The sequence below is a fragment of the Phasianus colchicus genome, chromosome 23, assembly GCF_987193195.1.
Source record: "Phasianus colchicus chromosome 23, bPhaCol1.hap1.1, whole genome shotgun sequence".
NCBI lineage: Eukaryota > Metazoa > Chordata > Aves > Galliformes > Phasianidae > Phasianus > Phasianus colchicus.
This window is the reverse complement of record NC_143458.1, coordinates 377,725-402,003: the sequence shown is the minus strand read 5'-3', so window position 1 is coordinate 402,003 and position 24,279 is coordinate 377,725. Positions and strand designations below refer to the sequence as shown.

Genomic DNA, 24,279 nt, shown 5'->3' with positions numbered 1-24,279 from the left:
ATTTAAAACCATTCTTGCCCATTCTCACTAATAGACCATGAAAAAAGTTGGTTTTCTGCCAGTTCATAAACTCCTCTGAAGTATTGGAAGGTCACAATGAGGTCTCCCCAGAAAAACAATCCTCCTCTCCAGCATAAACAAGCCCAGCTTCCTGAACCTCACGGGAGAGGTGCTCCAGCCCTCTGATCATCTTTGTGGCTGCCCTCTGGACTGATTCCAACAGCTCCACATCTTCATTGTCTTCAGGGCCTAAGACCTGGGCACAGTATTTCAGGTGTGACTTCACAAAAACAGAACTGAGGGGGACAACTTCTTCCTGTTACCCAGTTGGCTGCCCTTCTTTTGAGGCAGTCCAGTATACTGTTGGCCTTCCAAATTGCAAGTGCACAATGCTGGCTCACATCCAGCTCTTTATCCACTAGGACCCCCAAGTTCTACTTGACAGAGCTGCTCTCATTGAGTACTTCTCCCAGTCTGTTCACATATCTGAGATTGCTCCAACCCAAGTGGCAACACCTTACATTTTGGTTTGATGAATCTCATTTGATTTTACATGAGCCCGCTTTTCAAGCTGTTCCAGGTGATTACAGATATGTAGTGAAGCTGTGCAGAGAGAAAATTAGAAAAACCAAAGCCCAGTTAGAACTGAGCTTGGTCATTAAGATAAAAGACAACAATAAATATTTCTATAAATATATCAACAGCAAGAGGAGGGCTAGAGAGAACCTCCATGACTTGTTGGACACCGAGGGCAACATGGTGACCAAGGATCAGGATAAAGCTGAGGTATTAAGTGCTTTCTTTGCCTCAGTCTTTAATAGTAAGACTTGTTACTCCCTGGGAACACAGCCTCCTGCACTGGTAGATAGGGATGGGGAACAGATTAGGCCCTGCATAATCCACGATGAGATGGTTTTGGACTTGCTCCAGAAGCTGAATGCTCAAAAGTCCATGGAGTCAGATGGATTGCATCTAGAGTGCTGAAGGAGTTAGTGGATGTGGTTTCCAAGCCACTCTTCATCATCCTTCAGCAGTCCTGGCTAACCGGGGATGTCACAGTGGACTGGAGACTGGCAAATGTGACACCCATCTTCAAAAAGGACGGAAAGATGATCCTGGTAGCTCCAGGTCTATCAGTCTCGCCTCAGTACCAGGGAAGATTATGGAACAGATAATCTCAGGAGACATAATGGACCAATTAAAAGTCAACCAAGGGATCAGGCCTAGTAAGTATGGGTTTACAAATGGTAGATCATGTTTGGCAAACCTGATTTCATTCTATGACAAGGTGAGCCATTTAGTGGATGAAGGTAAGGCTGTCGATGTGATCTACCCGGACTTCAGTAAAGACTTTGACACTGTCCCTCACAACATTCTCATGGAGAAGGTGGCTGCCCATAGCTTGAATGGATGTATGCTCTGCTGGGTGAAACACTGGCTGGATGGCCAAGCCCAAAGAATTGTGATCAATGGAGTTCAATGTAGTTGGCAGCTGGTCATGAGCAGTGTCCCCCAGGGTTCAGTACAGGGGCCGCTTCTATTTAACATCTTTATTAACAATCTTGATGAGGGGATTGAGTGCACCCTCAGTAAGTTTGCAGTCTACACCAAATTGAGAGGGAGTGTTGATCTGCCAGAGGGGAGAAAGGTGCTACAGAAGGTCCTGGATAGACTGGATTGATGGGCCAAGGTGAACCGTGTGAGATTCAATAGTGTCAAGTGTCAGGTCCTGCATTTTGGTCACAACAACCCCAGGCAACCCTATAGGCTTGGGAAGGAGTGGCTGAAAAGTTGCCTGTCAGAAAGGGACCCTGGTATATTGATGGACAGTCAGCTGAATACGAGCCAGCAGTGTGCCCAGGTGGCCAAGAAGGCCAGTGGCATCCTGGCTTGGATCAGGAATGGTGTGGTGAGCAGGACTAGGGAAGTAATTTGGCCCCTGTACTCAGCACTGGTGAGGCCTCACCTCGAGTACTGTGTTCAGTTTTGGGCACCTCAATACAGAAAGGACATGGGGTGCGAGCAGGTCCAAAGAAGGGCTGCAAGGCTTGTGAAGGGCTTGGAAAATGTGCCGTATGAGGAGCGACTGAAGGAATTGGGCTGTTTAGTCTGGGGAAAAGGAGTCTGAAGAGAGACCTTATTACTCTCTTCCAGTACCTGACAGGTGCTTACAGCAAGTGCAGGGTTGGTTTCTTCTCACTGGTGACAGGATGACGGAAAATGGTCTCAAGTTGTGCCAGAGTAAGTTTAAGCTGGATATCAGGAAAAGCTTCTTTACAGAAAGGGTTGTTAAGCACTGGAATATGCTCCCCAGAGGCAGGGTTGAGTCACCTTTCCTGAATGCGTTTAAAAACCATTTGTTTACTGTGCTCAGAGACATTATTTAGCAGAGGGTTGTTAGAATTAGGGTAAGTTTGGTTAGGTTGTGGTTGGACTTGATGGTCTCTGAGGTCTTTTCCAACCTGAGCACTTCTATGGTCAGGCATAGTCTATCCTTGATGAAGCTGTGTTGGCATTCTTGAATCACCCCCCTCCCCTTTCTTGCACATGCCTTAGAGTAGATTCATGGAGGTTCTGCTCTGTGATCTTCCCTGGCACAGGTAAGGCTCACTGGTCGATAGTCTCGCAGATTTTCCTTTCTCCCTTTATTAAAAATGGGAGTGATGATTCCTTTTTCCACTTGCCAGGACCTTCACCTGACAGCCATGAATATTCAGAAATGATTTAGAGTAGCTTGGCAACCACATCAGTCAGTTAGTTCAGGACTCTGAGATACATGTTGTCCAGCTCCAGAGACTTGTCCATATTTAGTGTCATAAGGCAGTGTCAGACTTGCTCTTTTCTGACAGTATAGGAGGCATTTTGCCCCCCATCCCCTTTGTAGAGTTTCAGGTACATATAATATATTTAATACACTCAAAAGAGGGGAAAGGATCTTTACATTTGCAGTGACATAATTTAGCAGAAAGCAAGCCATAGGAAAAATTTATCAAAAAGCAAGTCATAGGAAAGAAAGTAATGTTACAGAAGGCAAAGTATCCACTGAATTCATTAATGCAAAGCTGATGGAATATTTATATTCAAGCTCTTTTTGAGACAGAGAGTAAAGAGACATGATAGATAGATGTCTCTCGTCATGTTCCCATTTATGAATTTTTTAGACAATCAGCAAATTCAAGGCATCTGGAGGCTATGACAACTACAATATATATTGTATTTTATCACTGATTTTTGAAGTTCATAATAAGCTCCTGCAGAATCATTGCCATACAAATAGTTCCTTCAATCACAATACTGCAGCAGATTAATGCATACAAAACAAACAAACAAACAAACAAACAAACAACAACAAAAAAAAAACAGTAGCATTCCTATTGAACAGTCTTCGACAGCACTTTTTAAGATAATCTTATGAGGACTTCTGGGTGCTGAAATCTTATGGCATGAGTGGAATGGAGTCACTGATACCTTTGCTCATGGACTAGTTCTATCTTGTTATGTCAAATGTTACTGTTAGAGTATTCTGATGTATGACTGATTTCTTTTTAAGGAAGGAGAGAAAAGAAGAAAAATAAACAAGTCAGACCTTATCATTTTATGAAGAAATGAACATTTTTTAATGGAGATTATTTACTCCTTAGATAGTACAGTGAATATTTACAAGAGAAAAAAAAATTAGACTTGGAGATGCTGTTAAGGCTTAAGCCATAAGTATTTGAAAGGAATATTTACAATAACTGTTTTGAAAATATTGAAGTGCTAAAAATTAGAGCTTGAACAGATTTTGACAAGTTAATCCTATTTGCCTGTAGTGACTTTAAGTGAAACCATTGTTCCTCTTCACTATTAATTCCACATTCATCAGCTGTATTCATCATTAGAAAAATTTCTGTGATACTTGTAATTTCCTTTGCCATTGTCATGCTATTGCTACCAACTATTCATATCTCCATCACTCTCTCCTATGGTTGCCATATGTACTTCACAGAAACTCCATTCTCTCCAAAACTATGTATTACATCAAAATATCACAGGGAATATTTAAAGTAGATAAGAAAGCCACTATTTAACTTGTGTGGAACCTAACCAATTTTCTTTTGTCCAGTGCCACTAGATAGATATACTGGACATTTTGTTTCATCAGCCTATGCTCACAAACAAACAAACCTTCACGATCAAAAAACTGATGAAGTGTCTTGATGGCCACTGGAACTCCCTATGCTGAATGAACTATATGTCCATATGTATGTAAACATATGAATACATATTTATTCTTTTACACTTTTTTTTTCCACCTAAATTGTGAAGATACTTATGTGGTCTCATAATCCATGTAAATGGTTCTTTGCCAACCTCTCATAATATTTTATTACTCATAATAATAATGTTCACTAAACTGTCTTAATGAAAAGATGGACTTCTATGACCATAGAAGTGATGGAACTGCATAAAAATATTAAATGATAGATAGGAAGAAACATTTTGAAGCATATGTTTTGTCTAATCATGTTCTCATATTTGTAGCAACTGTATTAAATCATTGTAATTAAAATTGTTTTTCATTTTGGAGAAAAAAAGAATCACAGATTTGAGAAAATTATCAGCAGTCACTGTAAACTTAGTAGCTTTGTTTGTGACAGTGAATAGAACACTTAAGAGTTATCTGAAGCATCCAACCCTCTTTTTCTCTGTTTCTCTTTAGATATTTTTATTCTGGATATTTCTACAATTTCTATGTAATTGATCTTCAGCCAGCATAGTCACAGTTCAACATCTGCAAGCATAGCTTGGTATTTACTTTTTCTGATATTACAGGTGCATGTCTCAGTACTTGTATTAAAACAATGGAGAGTGAGGGAAATGAACTGTGAAAGCATTTGAAGATCTCTTTGAAAACATGCTCTGTTTGAAAGCTTAATTCTTTTCTAATGTACTCTCTAGCATTTTTTTTTTTTTTTTTTTTTTCTTATTTGTTTTTACATAGAGGGGACTTCTTATCTTGAAGATCATAAAAATTGGTGATTTTCCTCATTTGCTCCATGGTACTCCTCAAACAGTAGAGTTTTGCAGATTTAGGATCAAAAATAACTTTTTTCTTTTTTTTTTATAAGTATTTAAAGTGTGGGTTGTTTACCTACTCCCCAGGAAGAAATAGCTGTGATTGTTTCTTTGCAAGTGTTTGTTATTCTGGTATGAAAGTAAGTGAGAACAGACTTCAGCTAATTTCTTATCTCTAGTGGTTAACAGTAATAGGTATGGGTCTATTTTGGTTCTGGCTGTGTCCAGCACAGGGCACCCCAGACACACACAGCAGCCCAGCAGGCCCTGTCATCAACTCAGCACCTAAGAATGGTACAATTTTTAAATGAAATATTAAAATTTAACATATATTTTTCATTCTTTTAACATATATTTAGTCTGATACAAAAAATGTTTTATTTTTGTATCAACTTCTTGAAACCACAGCAAATTGAGCAGTCCATTATTTTTAAATGTCTAGCTGTAGTGAAGTTACTGGTGGATATTCTCAGGCACCACAGGTTTGTGATCTGCAACAGCAATGTGTATCCCATACAAGTACATTTGTTATGCATCAGTGGATGCATAATCAAAGTCAGATTTTAAAAAAATCTATTTTACATGCATACATATCCCACCAAAATGTTCAGTTGCATACTCAAACATTTTTCAATTACACTTGAACACTTTTTTAAATCATTCAGCATTTCCTTTAGAAGAGTATGTATTGCTAGTTCATTTTTAAAAGATTTTTAAAGGTTTTTTGATGGAATACTGTATAATCAATGAATGTACAGATGTTATAACAGAATCACTGAATGGCCAGGGTTGGAAGGGACCTCAAGGATTGTGGATCGCCAACCTCCCTGCACATGCAGGGCCACCAACCTCCCCATTTAATGCTAGACCAGGCTACCCAGGGCCTCATAAAATCTGGCCTTGAACACATTCAGAGATGGGGCATCCACAACCCCTCTAGGCAGCTGTTCCAACACCTCACCACTCTCTCTGTAAAGAACTTCCCCCTGACATCCAACTTAAATCTTCCCTCCCTCAACTTCAAACCATTTCCCCTCGTCCTGCCATTATCTACCCTTTCAAAGAGTTGACTCCCCTCCTCTTTGTAGACTCTCTTTAGGTACTGGAATGCTGCTAAGAGGTCACCCTGCAGCCTTCTTTTCTCCAGGCTGAACAAGCCCAACTCCCTCAGCCTGTCCTCACAGGGGACGTGTTCCATCCCTCTGATCATCTTTGTGGCCCTCCTTCAGAAAAATTGATTTAGAAATACTATTTTTTTTTTAATGGGACACTTGGACTTTGTTTATCTTTTAGAAAGTCACAATAAATTAAATAAGATTTAAATACATTCCCTTAAATATTTTCTTTGCTCTGAAAGTAATGCTTCCCATTTATCAAATTGTATCATCATAATCTTATATAATATAGTTTCCATTTAAATAGAATAAGTTCTAAGCTACAGAAGATTATTTTTCAATGTAGTCACCATGACTAGCTATGCATTTTTGGTGGTGATTGAAGAAGGGCTTGTATGCTGCGCGTATTGTTTAAAAAAAAAAAAAAAAAAAAGCCTGGAGCAGCAGATTTGATCCACTATTACTGTCACCACTGCTGAAACACACCACCTAACACACTATGCTAACACTGACTGTTAAATCTCTGTGAATGTTCATCAAGTATTGAAGAATGTCAATGGATGCTGTTTTTTCCACATGGAGGAATTCAGTTATATCTTTGTTTCATGTGCACTTCTGTGTCAGATATAATTTTCACAGACTGCCACTATGCTGCCATCATGGCAACAAAATCTAGTGGGATATTGGTGGGAACGTTCAATCTCTACTGTTATACTACTGATGTCTACCTCTGATATCATGGGCCAACAAAATAAAATAGAAGGCATTGCTTTCAGAGCAGCCTTTGCATGAGAAATCTATAAATCTTTCCTTTTCACATAAGTGCTTATGTAACTTCTAGATTAGAAAATTATTTTAATAAAGGAACCTCAAACTTTTAGAAGAATGTATGTAATTAGCGAGTTCTGAAAATAAATATATTTTTTTACATTATTAATTGTTTTCAGCATTTATTTTTCCGAACAGAACTTCATATTTCTGTATTGGTTGCTGGAAAAAGAATTATTGCTTAATTCCTTGCATGGTAACATCTCTATTTTTCTTTTTCAGAAACTTGAAGAGTGGATTTTTAATTCTTTCAATATAAACATGTTCTTACTTCCTTTCTTCCTTCGTTTTCTCTCTCCTTATTTTTCTTTATTTCTCATGGTACATAGTTGCCCTTTTGGTTCTAAGTATATTGAACAACTTGAGAGAATAACTTTATAAAACTATAGCTATAAAAAAGTTCTTTGTTACCTAAAAGATCGCATCCCTGGATGTGTTTAAAAACCATTTGGATGTGCTGCTCAGATAGACGATTTAGCAGAGGCTTGTTAGGGTAGTAAGGTTAGGTCGTTGGACTCAATGATCTTTAATGTCTTTTCCAACCTGAGTGATTCTATGATTCTATTTGTTTAGCCACAGCTGGCATTTATGTAGCATGCTTTTATTTACGGATGCTCTTGCTTAGTGATGCATGTATAAGTGTGTCTGTCCCCCCATCACTTTACCCCTGTGTACATTCTCTTCAGGTAGAGAGAAAAGCGGTGATTCTGTTTCCTATGAAGACTAAATTGCAAACAATCATACAGACTGTTACTGAACTAAAGAAAACTGAGTTAGTTGTGTTGTTTTTGGTGACATCAGTGTTGCCATGGTACCAGAGGATCTCAACGCACCCCTTTTGCTTGGGTACTTCTTATATTTTTTTCTATGCCTTGTATAGATGCAGAAAATTGTACCATTGAACTGTCCACTGGACTAATGGGGTAAGTGGGACAGCTGTCCCTTCACCGCTGCTTCATAGCTTCTCTTCTCTGACTCGTTTTCTGAGGAAAGCCTCTGAACGGAATACAACTTGCAAGCATTGGTTGTTGGTTCTTTAGGTTAGATTCAGTGAAGCTTACTTATATCTGGTTAATCTGGGGAGGATTGAGATCCTCTGTATCTCTGTCACCTGTTCCACGTTTGAGCACCCTCACAGTGAGAGCCTTTTCATTCTACTAAGTGTCACCCTGGGTAGGGACACATTTCACTAGATGAGGTAAAAGGAGCAGTCCTTGAGAGCAGCCCTGCAGAGAAGGACCTGGGCGTCCTGATGGATGATAAACTTAACATGAGCCAGCAGTGTTCTTGCAGCTCAGAAAGCAAATGGTATACAGGGCTCCATCAGAAAAGGGGTGGTCAGCAGGGACAGGGAGGTGATTGTCCCTCTCCACTCTGCTCTTGTGGGGACCCATCTGGAGTACTGTGTCCAGATCTGGAGCCTCCAGTACAAGAAAGACAGAACTGATGGAGAGGGTCCAGAGGACGACCACAGAGATGATCATGGGACTGGAGCACCTTCCCTACCAAGATAGTCTGAGGGAGCTGGGCTTCTTCAGTCTGGAGAAAAGAAGGCTGCAGGGTGACCTCACTGCAGCCTTTCAGTACCTAAAGGGAGCCTACAAACTGGAGGGGAGTCATTTCTTTGAAAGAGTAGACAACAGCAGGACAAGGGAAAATGGGTTTAAGTTGAGAGAGGGAAGATTTAGGTTGGATGTCAGGGGGAAGTTCTTTACAGAGAGAGTGGTGAGGTGCTGGAACAGCTGCCAAGAGAGGTTGTGGATGCCCCATCCCTGGAGGTGTTCAAGGCCAGATTGGATGGGGCCCTGGGCAGCCTGGTCTAGCATTAAATGTGGAGGTTGGTGGCTGTGCACATGGCAGGGGGGTTGGAGATTCATGATCCTTGAGGTCCCTTCCAACCCTGGCCACCTGTGATTCTGCAATTTTTCTGGGAGGCAATTAAAGTTAACGTAAATACAGTTTTGCAGCTTACTGCTGTGCTTTCTGGAAACTTTTGCCTGTGTAGCTGTGCTCATCAGAGGTCATATTTCACTGCAGTCTGGCTGACATAAATAAGCCAGAAAGGTAGGTAGTATATATCTCAAGTGAAGCAGCAAATGACAAATTCACCAAGAAGTTTAAAAAATCGCTGCACTGCCCAATAACTCAGTGTATTCTTCTATGTTTTAAATACATGAGAAGACAATGCATTCCTGGAGCATGCCTGAAAATCAGTAAAGATGTGCAAGTTGACAACACATTCTAGCAAATCACACTGCCATGGCTTAATACAGTATTTTCCTACAAATGATCTTTACTGCTTTTTTGCTGAAGGTTATTGATCCTTCTGAGAATTTTCACCAGCTTCAGTGGGTCCAGTGCTTCATAGTATAGCTTAAAAAAAAACAAACAGGACCTTCTCCCTGCCTATCTTCAAGCTCTGTTTCTTTGTAGGAAGGTTACTGAACCTCATGTGGCCTGTAGCTTCCCATACAGTAATCTTTTTTTGCTGCAGATTTTTAAGAGTGATCCTTATTCCCCTAGCATTAAAAACAGCATCTTTCTTTCACACAGCCACTTGATTGTGTTCTTAAAATGAGATAATGACAATTTCCACTCTTGCAGATATTCGAAGCTCTGGATACTTGAAGCTCTGGATGCACTTATGGGCAACCTGCTCTAGCTGATTCTGCTTGAGCTGGGGGATGGACGAGATGACCTCTAGAAGTCCTTCCAATCTCAACAATTTTGCAAGTTTCTGAAGATGAAATGATAGCTGAGGCAAATACAGTTCTCCCACTCCCCTACCAATCCTTTCCAACAAGTTTCTAATAATAATATATTGTTGATCTTCATTTTGATTTTACTTTCATGTTATCTCACACAAAGTGGGGGGACATAGGACAGGAAGTAAAAAAGAACAACATAAAAGGAATGATGAATATTTTCACAAAATTAAATTATGTGGCCTGCCATATCTGAAGAAAAAGAAGGATATAAGTTCTTTTGAGAATTGCGGTTTAACTTGTCACGTAGCTAAACATCACACAGCCATTCACTCTCTCCAGACTCCCCCTTTCCATCCCAGATGGAATGAGGGAGAGAACTGGGGAAAAAAAAAACAAAAAAAAACAGGAATTGCAGGTTGAGATAAAAACTATACACTAAGAAAGAAGAGGAAAATGGGAAAAAATGCAACTATAAATATATAAATGCATAATTTATACAGCCACAGTGCAATTACTCTCTACCTACTGACCAATCCACAGCAATAAATACAACTCCCTGCTGACCTGTGGCCTGCCAGCAATGCAAGTTCTTACCCCATACCAACCAATGCCCAGCAACCCTCAAGGGGTGTCTGTCCCATGTCCTGGCCTTCATCAATACTAGAGCACTTCTCCACCAGTCCAAGTCAATCTACATCCCCATCCCCCTTCAAACTTAGTTTACTGGTCTTTGGATGAGCCCTGCTAATTCCTGTTCCAGAACCCTTTTGCTACTGTGAAATAAACCTTTTCCATGTATTACTGTCAGGTCTGGTGTCTTATAAAACCAGCCATGATCAAAGAACTCAAAGCCCTGCCTATAGAATCAGTCTTGTAGCCAGGTATTTATGGACTGGATCCTTCTATTCCATCCCATGTCATCACCTGAAAACGAAGGGAGGGAAGAGAAAATAACTTGTGCCCCAGACCCTTTCACCAACTGTCCCAAGGCCTTGAAGACTTTCTTCATTCCCCTCAGACTATGGGATGCAGTTTCCTCCCCATCTGTGGAAGATCAGCAGAGGGTAGTAGTCATGACCTTCTGCATGTCATATTTTATAGAATAACCCTTGGCCTAATTCTGGCCACCTGTCCTGGCTCCACCCTCCCCTTGCAGTCATGCGTATAGTGGTGACTTCTTTTTCCCACTAAGTGGCCTTAAGTTTAATTCATAGGATGTAAAAAAGCAGCATCAGGAAAACAAATACTGCCACAGTACTAATTTTATTCTGACTTTTCTTAAATGTATTTGCTTTCCTACGCATTTTCTTAACTAGTTGACAACTTCTGAGTTATCATTAATTACTCATATTATGCCTCCTAAAATCAAATATATGCATCTGTGAAGACTGTAATCACTAAGACATGAAACTAAAAAAATTGTGTAGGAGTTTTAAAATATTTTTCCTTGCCTTGTTCAGTTGTATATAGAAGTGTTTGATAAAATTTAGCTTCAACTGGTCTTGAGAAGAAAAAATTCTATCATTTGGACCAAGCTTTTATCTAGGTTTGGTTTTATTCAAAATCAGGGAGCAAAACTGAGGGATGCAATGATTATCTTTTAAAGTTAATCCAATATTCATGTAAAAGTTGCATAATATACTACAAAATTTGATATATTCTTATTTTCATTTTTTTTAAGAATGAGACAGAATTTTTCACAACTTTTTTTGGATGCACGGTCCAGAAGTAATAGCTACAGAATTTCATTTCAATGAACAGGCATACTTCTAGTGAGTTTTGAATCTTCTCTTTTAAAAACAGTTCAGTAAAAGACTGCAAACATATAGATCTTTAAAATTTTATAGATTTGTTTAATAAAACCCTTTAAAAGCCACTTAACCTGTGACCAGTAACTAGTGCCCTAGCTATTATTTCTATGAGTATTTCCTCCTCTCTATTCACAACTAATAATTTAAATTCTTTAAAAATAATTCTTTAAAATGTTGATCTTTTTAAAGAAAAGAGTCTTCCCCACTTATATTCTACGGAAGCGTCCACTGTTATTGGCACAACATATTAGTATAATTCATTTCATGTTCTGAATTAAATAAAAAATAAAATTTATCATAAATTCTTCAATTACATCTTTCTTATTTTTGCCTGCTTCTATTGTGTGCCTATTTTCTTGTGTGACTGCTTGTAACTTTCTAAAAATCCTAACTAGTTTTTGTTATCATGGTGGAAAGTAACTTAAATCTTTCAGACCTTCTCATAAACACACAAACAAAAACATTCCATTGTGCAGTTAGTGCAGCAGAATCTTTAAAAATTCCATTATAACATTTTGTACATGATTAATATTACATATAAATGATTAATAAATTATATATATTTCAGTTCAAATTTAGGTAGTCAACATTATCCGCTATTATGTTAAAAAAGTTGCCTTTGTTTTTGGCAACATATGTCAGACATGCATTTTAAAAAATGCTTACTTTGAAGTAATTCTTGAAATATTTTTCATCCAGATTCAGTGAAGCGCCTAAAGAAATGTCTAAAACCATGCCTAAATGTCTGGGAATTTAGGGGATACCAAAATGATCTGCTGAGTCAATTTTTACGAGTTCTGAGTCCTCAACTGCTATCAAGAGACTGCTTATGTACAGCATCAATGTAGGCTTCTTTTCACATTCTATAATTTCCAGGAACATTTTTGCAGTGATAGAAAAGTTATCTGAGTGTCAGAGAAAAGCAAGCTTCATGATGTTTATTCTTTACTGAAAGTATGTACAAACAGAACCAATGTTTCATTCTATTTCATTGTCCAGTCACAAAATCCACAACACATCTTCTATTCATTAACTAAACAACAGTCAGTTGAGATCAAGGCTTGCAGTTATGTTTATTAAGTGCCTGTCCATACATCCTTTCACCATTAAGCAAAGTGAGTTTTCTGATATACGCACCAACACATTATGTTTCTGTCCTTCAGGATTTTTCCAGCTAGACCAGGCATGTCCAACCCATGGACTGTGGACAACATGCAATCTGGCGCAGCCTGTCAAGAGGCCCAGCCTCTGCCCCTCACCACCATGGTGATTAGTCTTCTTAACCTACCTGCCTGGTCTGGCCCTAGGTGCTCACCTAGAAACAACCACACATAGATCTGCCACTAACATCATGTTGACTGAAACCAGGAGCTCAGTGTACAGGTAAGTCAGGTTATGGCAAATAATTTTATACTATTTGATACTTTAGCCAAAAACAGTACTGCAAACAGTGAAAAACATGCAGCCATGCTTTCTGTTTTGATAAAGGAATTTGAGACTATATTTCAAGACTGATGAAAAGAATCTTTTTTTCTTTTCTTTTCTTTTCTTTTCTTTTCTTTTCTTTTCTTTTCTTTTCTTTTCTTTTCTTTTCTTTTCTTTTCTTTTCTTTTCTTTTCTTTTCTTTTCTTTTCTTTTCTTTTCTTTTCTTTTCTTTTCTTTTCTTTTCTTTTCTTTTCTTTTCTTTTCTTTTCTTTTCTTTTGTGTACTCATGACCCTATTTTCAGTTCCCATAAATAAATTACCTGCAAATTTTTAAATGTAATGTGTAGAGTTACAATCACATATTTAACTCAAACATTGATCCTGTCTCTTCATCAGACTTCTGTGAGACCTCTCTTAGCAGAGACAAACATTCCTTGCTTCACCACCCCATCTTATTCATGTCATTGCTCTCTGATTGTACATAAATTTGTGAACAACAGTTATCAAGGATGAAGCACAGAATGAATGAAATTTCATCAAAAGTCTCTCACTAACACCTTGAGAACTCACTAGGAATTGCAACCACTACTATAAAAACAGACTTGTGCATTGATTTCACAGAAATGAAATCAAATATCTTACTAGTTTTATGGTTCCCCACCCCCCCGCCCCCTTTTTAAAAATTAAAAATTGAAATGTTTTGTTACTTACATACATAAACTATATTATATATTTTACAAGAGATGCTCCAAAAATAATGCCTCCTGCTTTATTGTGTTGGCCCATGGTGACAGAGACAGATGTTGAAAGTGTGGTAGTAGAGGCTGAAACTTCCTGACCATATTCCATCACATTTTGTGTGTGACAGATGGAAGCAGGATGGTGGTCTGACAAAATAACCTCTGACACAGAAGTGCATAACAAGCAAAGGTGGATAATTCAATTCCTCCAGGTGGAAAATTGGCTCTCATTGACATTCACTGGTGATGACTCAACACTGATGAACACCAACAGTGGATGTGAATACGAGTTGGTAGGTGGTAGATTTCAGCAATTGTGACAGCTAGTCTCCTCCTCTGGTGCAGGTTTTTACAAGAATGGCCTGTGGTTTATTGTTCATCCCTGGTGAAAATACACAGCTAGTGGTGGTGATTTTCTTGAAAAAATAGTATTATGAGGCTGAGAATTTGCTCTATCAAATAGTGTTATTATGCTCTTTGTATCTGTTGTAGTTTCCATGGAGACATTACTTGCAGTAACCTACGTACATGTAGCCCACAAAAATTCCTCTTTTCTCAGAACATACCAGGCAAACCAAAAGTATGGAAACCCATGCACCAATCACTAATTCATAGGTCACTCTGAAAGTAATGCTTGCTATTTAGTTACATGCAAACTATAATAGAGGTTTATCTAGACATGAACCAGCAGTATGCCCAGGTAGCCAAGAAGGCCAATGGCATACTAGCTTGTACCAGAAATAGTGCTGCCAGCAGGAGCAGGGAAATGATCATCCCTCTGTACTAAGTTATAGAGAGGCTGCATCACAAGTACTGTGTTCAGTTTTTAGCCCCTGACTAGAAGAAAGACATTGAAAGCCTGGAGTTTGTCCAGAGAAGGGCAATTAAACTGGTGAGGGGTCTGGAGCACAAGTCTTATGAGGAGCAGCTGACGGAACTGGGATTGTTTAGTCTGCAAAGGAGGAGGCTCAGACATGACCTTATTGCTCTCTACAACTACCTAAAAGAAAGTTGTGGCAAGGTGAGCGTCAACCTCTTCTCCTTTGTAACTAGCAATAGGACTAGAGGGAATGGCTACAAGCTGTGACAGAGGAGTTCAGGTTGGATGTTAGGAAAAGCTTTTTTTCCAAAAGATTGGTCAAGCACTGGGATGGACTGCCCTGGGAGTGGCAAGTTAGATCAGAAAAAGGTAATACTTTCTTTCTCTACTTGAAACAGTCATAGGCTCCACAAAATTCTTCCTGTGGAAGTAAAAGAGATTAAGAAGACTGAGGGGATAGATTCTATAGTGCAAGTTTCCTCATGTCTCTCTATGACATTGTTACTCTACATTCTACTGGAGTAAAAGGCACCTACAGAGCATTTTTATTTCATGTTATTTTTGAACACAATTGATGTAATAGCAGCTTAGTATCACCAAAATAGACATGTCACATCACTGGAAGGTTTTCAGGCTCTTTCCAATTGCCTATATATATATGTACAGATATATATTAATATGTAGATATTTTCATGGATCACCTCAACCTATCATGATTTCCACAGCATTGACTTCGCATCCTATGAAGGAGGTCAAAGGAAAGAATTTAATTTTCTGCTGTTTGTAAAGTCCCCTATGTAGAACATATCACCTTTCCCCTAAGATCAGCTGGTATCTCTTTGTAACATCAGCATAAGTTACCTTGACTGTCAAGCATGTGACTCACATTCTAATCAAGACTTTGACTAGATTTTTGTGGGTTTGTGGGTTCTCAATATGTAGCTCATGAAATACAAGTATCCTTTTCATACCTGGATCAGTCTTTCAGTCATGCAGTTATGTTCTTTTCATTATCAATTTACATAAATTAATATCACACACTTTAACAGAGTCAAGTAAAAGTATCACATATTTCTAAAACACGGCCCTGAATATTATGCTTTGAAATCATTCAATTAAAAAAGAAACAGGACTAATCTTTGATTGAGTAGCTTTCTTTTATTCCTAGCTAAGCTACCAGCATGTGCACTGGCCTATATAATAATTCAATATAATAATTCACCTAAAGATTACATAGCAATTATGTTTAAGAGTCATTATGTATAGAAAGATGGTAATGACTTATGTTCCTTCTACAATGACTCTCAGCTATTTAATATCACGATAATAACCATGACAAGAAATGGTACTTAGACAGTAAAACATATTGTTCCTATAATTGAAGCGTAAATATATAATATTTTTCATCCTTAGTCACTAAACTAACTACCATTAATAGGAAAGAGACAGTATATAAGTGTATACATATATGTTTATATATTTGTTTATATATTAGTGCACGAGAGAGACAGGAAAAGAGGAAGAGAGACAAAAATGTGGTAAGATGGGAAAAAAGTAACTGACAATATTGAAAATAAATATATGCATTTAAATAAGAAATATAAATCTAATTACTTTAAACCTGAATTCTCCACTGTTGGATTTCCTGAGATATGGATAAGCACTATTGACATGTTAAAAATACAACACCACTTTCATCTGGCTAGGAAAATGTATTAGCCCTTAATCCAATATATTTCTGTGATGCCACATTTAAGCAGTTTTCCTCTGAAGAACAATAAATCAGAATATCTCGAAGAAGGTGTTAAAAAATCTGGTGACAAAAGTGACCCCAATTCCAAATCTCAAAGGAAAATAAGTCACCACCCACAGTCTTATTACCTTATTAGACTTGGGTAGGCTTGTTCAGATATTTTTTGCCCTATACTTGTGTCTACTTGAAGAATTTTGTAAATTTTGGTCAGTGAACAAAATCTGTAAAAGAGATTCCTTTTTGAATTCCAAAATAATTCATTTAATTAATTACAAACAATTTTGAATTAGACTCAGACTCCAGAACTTCCCTATTTCCTCTTTTTTCTGGTGACGGAAGTGTAACTATATGTCATGGTTTTAGATTTTTGTTCTCAGTATTCCACATCATAACATCATGTAGTACATGTTAAAGCATTAATGCTCCTGTTCCATGCATAGTAGATACTTCGGGGTACCTGTTTTAGAAGAGAAGAAGAACTATATCCCCCAGAGGACTGCTCACTGTTCTGTTACCATTTCTGCTCAGTGGGAAAGATAAAAACCATTCGTAGATCTCTTGACTTCCCTTTTTTGATTTTCTGGCTCATCTCTGCTCCCAGCCATATCACCTCAGCTTAATTAGAGTAAGGCTTCTATTTTTCAGACACTCTCACTTTAGTTATTAGCTTCAATTCTAATTACGTTATATTATATTGCATTATAGTATGTTATCTTGCATTCTGATATCTTATTTAGTAAATTAGTTTGTTTCTCCTCAGATCATTGCCACTGTGCTGTTTTTAGACCCATCTCCCTACCTTTTCCCCTTTTCCTTTTCCCAGGGCTTGGATTCACAGGTTCCCCTGCCTCATTAGTCTATTACCTATGTTAGTGTCTGAAAAGTGCTAGAATAGAAGTAGAATAGTGCATAGAGGTGCTCATTCACAAAAACTCAACAGTGATTTCATAACAGCTAATTTAGCTACTTTGATAAACGTTACTGCCTTGAATTACTAAAAAATTCCTGCTAAGAGCAGGTGTCAGTGAATTTACATTGGACAGAATAGCAGTGTACTTTCCAGAGAAATGCTTGTGAATATATCTGAAATCAAGCCAACAATATTCATAGGAAATTTACCATTCACACATATTTCAAAATTGCCAATGGCTTCTACACGATCAACTCTGCACACTTCTTACAAAACATTTCACTGGGATTAAAAATATAAAGGTTCTGTACTAATGATTGCTGGCAATCTTAGGTGAAATTTTTCTCACTTTTTTCACTTACATTAACTCCATTTCATCTGACATACTTTTTAGATTAAAACATTTTTAGAGTGAGGATCTTCACTTTCAGCATTCTTTTCTTAACATATTATGTGAGCCTTATGCTGCTGTATGGGCACTAATGCATATACTAATTCTGTATGACTAAAAAGCATTAACCATGAATCTATCCTTTAAAAGCATCTATCTTTCAAAAACGTAAAATGTATCAAAGAGCCTCTTGCTGGGCTACCATATTCCACACATGTAGAGTATTTTCTTGGTGTTATTAATCACGGGCACCAAAATATCATTATGAAAATTTAAGCACATAAACAATATATTATCAACATACTGCTCTGATGACCAAGAAGGCCAATGAGTTCATTGAAAAGAGCATGGCCAGAAGGTCCAGGGAGGTGATCTTCCCCCTCTGCTCTGCTCTGGTCAGGCCTCACCTGGAGTACTCTATCCAGGTCTGGGCTTCCCAGTACAAAAAAATGCAGGGATCTCCTGGAGATAGTCCAGCAGAGGACCACAAGTGACCTGGAGAGTCTCCCCTATGAGGAAAGGCTAGGTAACCTGAATCTTTTCAGCCTTGAGAAAAGAAGACTGAGAGGGGATCTTATTAATGTCTATAAATATCTTAAGTGTGGGAGTCAAAGGGACATGGCCAACCTCTTTTCAGCAGTCCATGGGGACAGAACAAGGGGAAATGGCCATAAAGTTGAGCATAGGAAGTTACAAACCAATAAGCGAAAGAACTTCTTCACAATGAGGGTTACAGAGTACTGGAACATGTTGCCCAGAGCTTTTCTTCAGAGGAGGGGAGTTACATTCAGCTAGATTGAGTCAAGGTTAGATATCATGGGGAAGACAGAGACCCCCATGCTTTCTGGGAACGCATCCTCATGGGGACAGTCTTTTTCTCCCAGCTGGAAGATGTCCATGCTGCAGCATGTGTCTGGTGCCACTTGTGCTCCTGTCACTGAGCACCTGTGAGAAAAGCCAGGCTTCATGATCTTCCACAATCCCAGTAAGCATCTGTAGGTAACACTCACTTTTTTTAATACTGATTGTAGGCAGTTCCCTCAGCCTTTGCTGCGACTGCTGGGTGCCCTGGACTCTCACCAGCCCTGGCTGAGCTCTTGCTCCATGTGGCAATGTCTTTTTCATACCAGGGACACCAGGTAGGGACTTAAGAATCCACATGCAGATTCTCAAGGTCCAAAAGGGGGGAAAAAATAGAGAGAGAAATATGTGTTGTTTTTGTTGTTTTTGTGAGTTCGTTTTCTTAAGTATTACTCATTTTTTATTTATTGAATCAATTGTTCAATATGCCTCATCTTGAAAAGATGACCTTCATGCTGAACTTCAGGCTGCTTCATGTCAGAACCAAAGTCATCTTCTCCACACGAGTAGCCACTTCTGTAACTTGTTTGACACATTCTCAGGGCCCCAGTCAGCTCAGGTCCTTCTGCTGGATTCCTTCTGTTGTCCTGGCACAGCAGCTCAGAGAATGCTGGTCTCTGCCTTCCCCTATTCCTGAGGACTTGGGGAAGAAGAAATGACAGATTTTGGCAAGGGAAAAGGATGGAGATGCGAAGGATGGTCTCACAGGAGCTTTTGTTGTCGAAAGAATTACCAGGAATGGCCATGTGAGCCTGCAAGGTGGTACTGGAGTTGGGACTCCGCCAGCTAGTGGTAAACTTATGGGATGGGTAGTTTGGTGCCAAGACAGAGGTGGCCATCTGGGGAGAGGTGGACAGGACCCTGCCTGGCCACCAGAGCACACAGCTAGTTTGAGCTGAAGGGGAAATACTTTGTCCAGTAAAGATCCCAGTAAATCCTGGGAAAGCATCCTTCAGGAATAATATTGCAATATTTTTTGGAATTTGGAATACTTCTTTCTTTCCAGACTTTTTCTGATAATTTGAAAATTTTACACCAATCTATATAAGTCGATAATTATTAAACTTGCTTTTAGCTTTTACATTATACAGTTTTTAATTTTTTACTTGTAAATTTACTTTCCCTCTTAAAAGCTCAAAACATATCCTGACTGTGTTTTATCAAAAAACAAATAAGTGAATAAAATATATAAACAGGTAATTTCTCTAAAATTAGAAATCTGTTACTCAATTTTCAGGCACATAAGAAGCTGGCTTATCTACAATGTATCTTTCAATTTTAATGGATGTTTGTGAGTCAAAGAATCAGTGGGATCATATCTAAAGTATGCTTCTGCATAATCTTCACACATTAGCATTAAAAATAATCCTTATACATACCTAGGTGCAATTTTCCTTGATTTTTTTTTTTTTTTTTTTTTTAAGAGAACAACAGTAGTTCACAGCTTGAAGCAAGCACAATATTAAAAATCATAAAATAAAATTACAATAGTTTTTCTTAACATTGTTTCTAATAAGTTGCATAACTCATCAGAAGATATAAAAATCTTCACGTGGAAGATACATTTATTCAGTATATTCTATCATTGCTGTTTCAAAGTGTATTAGTTACTGTAAGCTTTCAGGTATTATTTATTTTTTTCCCTCAAGATTTAGCTTTTTGACCTCAAACATTAGTGAAAGATGCAGTCAGGATTAGCAGGTTCTAAACTGTATTGACTCTCAGGGGAAAAAAAAGCACTGAAGTTTCTGTTCAGATTCTATCTGAAGAGACTGCTGATCAGTTCTTTATTAGAAAAATTTCCATTTTTAGTGAACTTTTGTCATAGGAAATACAGACATTTGCTTGCAGGAAGTTCCTTTAATACAGAGCTATTTAATAATATATTACAAACTACCAAAATAAAAACATCAGAAGAAAGCTAGAAATTACTTCATCAAAAGTTACTATAGGAAGTAGATTAATAATCTGTTAATATATATTCTGCTGGTCGTATCGTCTGATTTCTTGACTGAACAAGCCTACACATGCACTGTGATGCTGAAAATGCTTATCACTATTTATAGACAAGATTATTCCTTCCCTGTCTGTTGAACCCGTGGATCGTACCAGTGCAGCTATTGCGGCTGCAGTAGGGGTGGAAGACAAAGGGAGTTTTCTTCATGACAGCAACACCAGCCACTTGCTTCAAGGTGTATAAATGTTGAGGAGATGGAGAACACTTGCTGTCAGAAATCATGGCAGCTGTACAGAATCTAGTTGTATTTTGGGGATGGTTCTTGTAACCAGTTGATTTTAAGACACTGTCCTACTCAAGAGTACTTTAGAGTGCATGATAGAAGAAAGCTGGGAAAATGCTTCTCCTTACTATTTTTCACTTGCAGATTCTTTCTTTAGGGATTCTTTCCAAAAGGAGATTTTGGGGATTGAGGCAGTTGAAGAAAGAGTGAAGCCAGGGGGCAGAGCCTGTGGAGAGGACCCCAGGAACTGAGCTTCCCCACCACTGTCTCAATGAGAAGACAGACGCAGTTCCCATTCCTGCTCTGCATATGGAAAAGTATGGCTGGATTTATTTGTTTGGGTTTTCTTCCTTTCTCTCATTTTGAAGGGGAAAAGCTGGAGCAGGGGGAACACTACTGGTCCTTTGTTACCTCCATAACCGGTTGGATTCTGCATGTGCTGCAACAGGACAGCATTGCCAGGCTCCTTAACCTGCTGGGGCAGGGTGGGAGCAAAGAGCGTGAACTGCCCTCCTGCCAGCTGCACCTAGTTATGGTTTGCCAGGTCCCTGCTGCCCTGAATTTCACCTGAAAGGTTTGTTCTAGCTGCTTGCAGTAGTAAAATTTAGGGAAGAAATGGAAGTCAAGAGCTAAGGCTCTGCACAATAACTTTGCGTGGATTGAACTGTGGCACCTGAAGACTGTTTCCTGAATAATGCTGGCATTTTGCAGGTGTGTTGGTTTAACCCACTGAACTGATGTCTGTGAGCGCCAGTCTTCTCCACCTGAACAGTAAGAAAGCTGGGATATGCCCAGAAATTGCAGCAGTTGCTGTGAATACTCTCCCAAATGTTTGTTTCCTTTAGTGGTAGCTAATGACTCAGCACGGTGATATCCTGTCTCTGGCACGATCTGGAACGCTGCATCTCTTTGCAGATGTTGGGTGCCCATTTCCATGGACCCTCCTTTCTTTCTCTCCTCAGAAGCAGCACAGTGCAGTTCCCTGCGTTAGGGAGCAGCAGCCAGCAAGCTGCCAGAATGCCAGCTGGGCCTTGCAGCGCGCAAAGGGACGTGTTGGGGATGGACCATCCTTAGCACCACGCAAAAGTGAGTCTCTTCAGTCCTCTGTCATGAAGTATGGAAGAATGCATTTTAAGTATTACTTCTGAGCGGGTGCAGGACTGTAGGGATGTCAGGTAACCATGGTGGAAGCACTGCGGAGGCCGACAGCGGCAGCTGATGGCAGCAGTGTGACAGAAGGCCGTGTATAAGTGGTGGTGCTCAGAGCTGAGTGCATTCCTGAGAAAGGCACTCTTGACTTTATGGCGTTTTCTTTCACCTAGTGATATGTAGAAAGTTAGTGAAGAAAGGAACAACAAGAACAAAAATACCCTACTGCAAGGGCAACTGCATTTGGATATTTACAGCATGCTAGAGCGTTATGTGAGAACCAAGAACTCCATGACCTGTAGGATGCAATGTCTTCTGAGAGATTATTGGAGGACTTTGTGGACGGAGACGTGTTTAGCTCACTCTGCATCATCTACACTGCCTAAGGAAGTTACACTGCAGTAAGAAAACCATGCTCTCTGAAAGCACAGTTTCCCATTGAGAAGAATTATTTGGCTGACCACCTTGGGGTCAAACTATAAAGCGGATTACAGGGCAAGTACAAGGGGCGAGACAAAAACGCCTAAGGCATGGTTTATTACTTCTCAAAGTAGAAATTAAGAAAGGGTTAGCTGAACTTCTCCCTAGAAATGCCTGTTAGTTTTGCTGGAATCCTTAGTGACTAATTCAGACAGACATCTGTGCTGCAAATGTCTGTAACTGTATGGATAAAGTTTATGATCTGCACGTCCTGTAAAGCTATAGCTACATTGTCTTTGATTTTTACTTAACAGATTGCAATGTCTTGCCTATGCTATATGAATTGCAAAGCTTGCCTGCAAGCTGGATCATCCAGCAGCTTTCACACTCTCCCTTTGTGGAAATGTAATCAACTCATTCAATGGTGGGATCATGAATGAGTCCAACGAGAAGGCAGCATCAACAGTGAAAGTTTGACTATAAACTGAAATAATGAATTACCATGGTTGAAGCTGAACCAGTAGTCCAGTAATAGTTCTATGAAGTCTCAACACCTACCAGATACTTTCTAATGAATTTAAAAGATTCTTAATGATAACTTCATAGTGCATGAGTTGGTTCCTTTACACAGGTTGGTTCTTCCTTAACTTATTCCATACAGGTTTTAGTATCACTCGAGGGATTTTTTTGATAGAAAAGGACTTCTTGAAGGTTATCACTTGTACATTATGCTTTTACATAACGTACAGTGTGGATTTGTTCCTAAGAAAATTGCATGAACAAAACGAGGAACAAATAAACTTTCATTTATTTCTTTCAAATTTTTTTTTTAATATGTATTTGCTGACCAACTTCCACACGGAGCTTTTGATCTCCTTGTTACAGCATGTAGATCATGGGATTAGTCAAGGGAAGACAACCGTATGGAAAAGAAAGGTTTCCCAATGGAAACCTTTTCCATTGGGACAGCCTCAGAGGGTAGGACATATATGTAGACAGCTGGGCCAAGCATGACAAAAACAACGATGATGTGGGAAATGCAGGTGGAGGTTATTTTGTTCTTTGTTTTGGTGTGTCTGGAGCTTCAGCAAGAGGATTATGTAGGAGATGAGGAGAAGTGCAAAGCACATGACAATGACAACTCCATTGTTGAGGAACATCAGAAGTTCCGCCGTGTAAGGTTAGCACAGGCCAAGTTCGCCAACTGACGCACATCACAGACAAAGTCGTCCAGGACGTTGGGGCCACAGAAGGGGAGCTTGATGGTGAGAGCAAATAGAATGATGCCATGAATGAAGCCACCGCCCCACGAAGCTCCAGCCAGGGCACAGCATACAGTCCTGTTCACAAGCATGGTGTAGTGGAGAGGCTTGCAAATAGCAACGTAACAGTCACAGGCCAACAGCAGGAAAGCTGCTGCTGCTCCCAGGAAGTGAAGAAACAAAGGCTGGGTCAATCAGGCCTTGTAGGAGTTGATCTTAGGATTTGAGAAAAAGTCAGCCAGCATTTTGGGTGGGGTCACAGAACAGTAGCAGATATCCAAGAATGCCAGATTAGCCAGGAAAAAATGCATGGGTGATCCCAGCTGGGAATCCCCCTGAATTGTGAGAATGATAAGGATGTTGCTTGGGAGAATTATGATGTAGAACAGGAGGAAGAAGAAGAAGGGAATTGACTGGACTTTGTGGGATTGAGACAATCCTAGCAGAATAAACTCTCTAACTACAGTTTTCATGCTCCATTTTGACTCTTGCAAGCCCTGAAAAACAGGCAGCAATAAACGCACAATGCCAATATGTTGCAATATTTAGCAACTTAGGCTACGCTTAGGCTACTGAAAATGCACATCCTGTGACCGTTACCTGGTTTTATGGAGGACCACATCCCTGTATGTAAAGGAATATCAGATTTATTGGGCCATACCACATGGCAGGCCACCATTAACCATTCTATTATTGAATGGTTTTCATCATTATATTGATTACCTGCATATAATCTCTGTCTAAGAGCAGGATGGACGGTCATTGTGGCCAATTTGGCTATTTCCAGG

General features: G+C 39.2%; 1 long non-coding RNA gene across 1 annotated transcript; it reads left to right on the top strand.

Annotated features, from left to right (window-relative positions):
• Positions 1 to 20,425: 20,425 nt before the first annotated feature.
• LOC149915158 (uncharacterized) lies at positions 20,426 to 23,601 on the top strand. The gene is made up of 2 exons (XR_016459568.1): positions 20,426 to 20,977; positions 21,623 to 23,601. It is a non-coding gene; the product is annotated as an uncharacterized LOC149915158 (long non-coding RNA).
• The last annotated feature ends 678 nt before the right edge of the window (positions 23,602 to 24,279 follow it).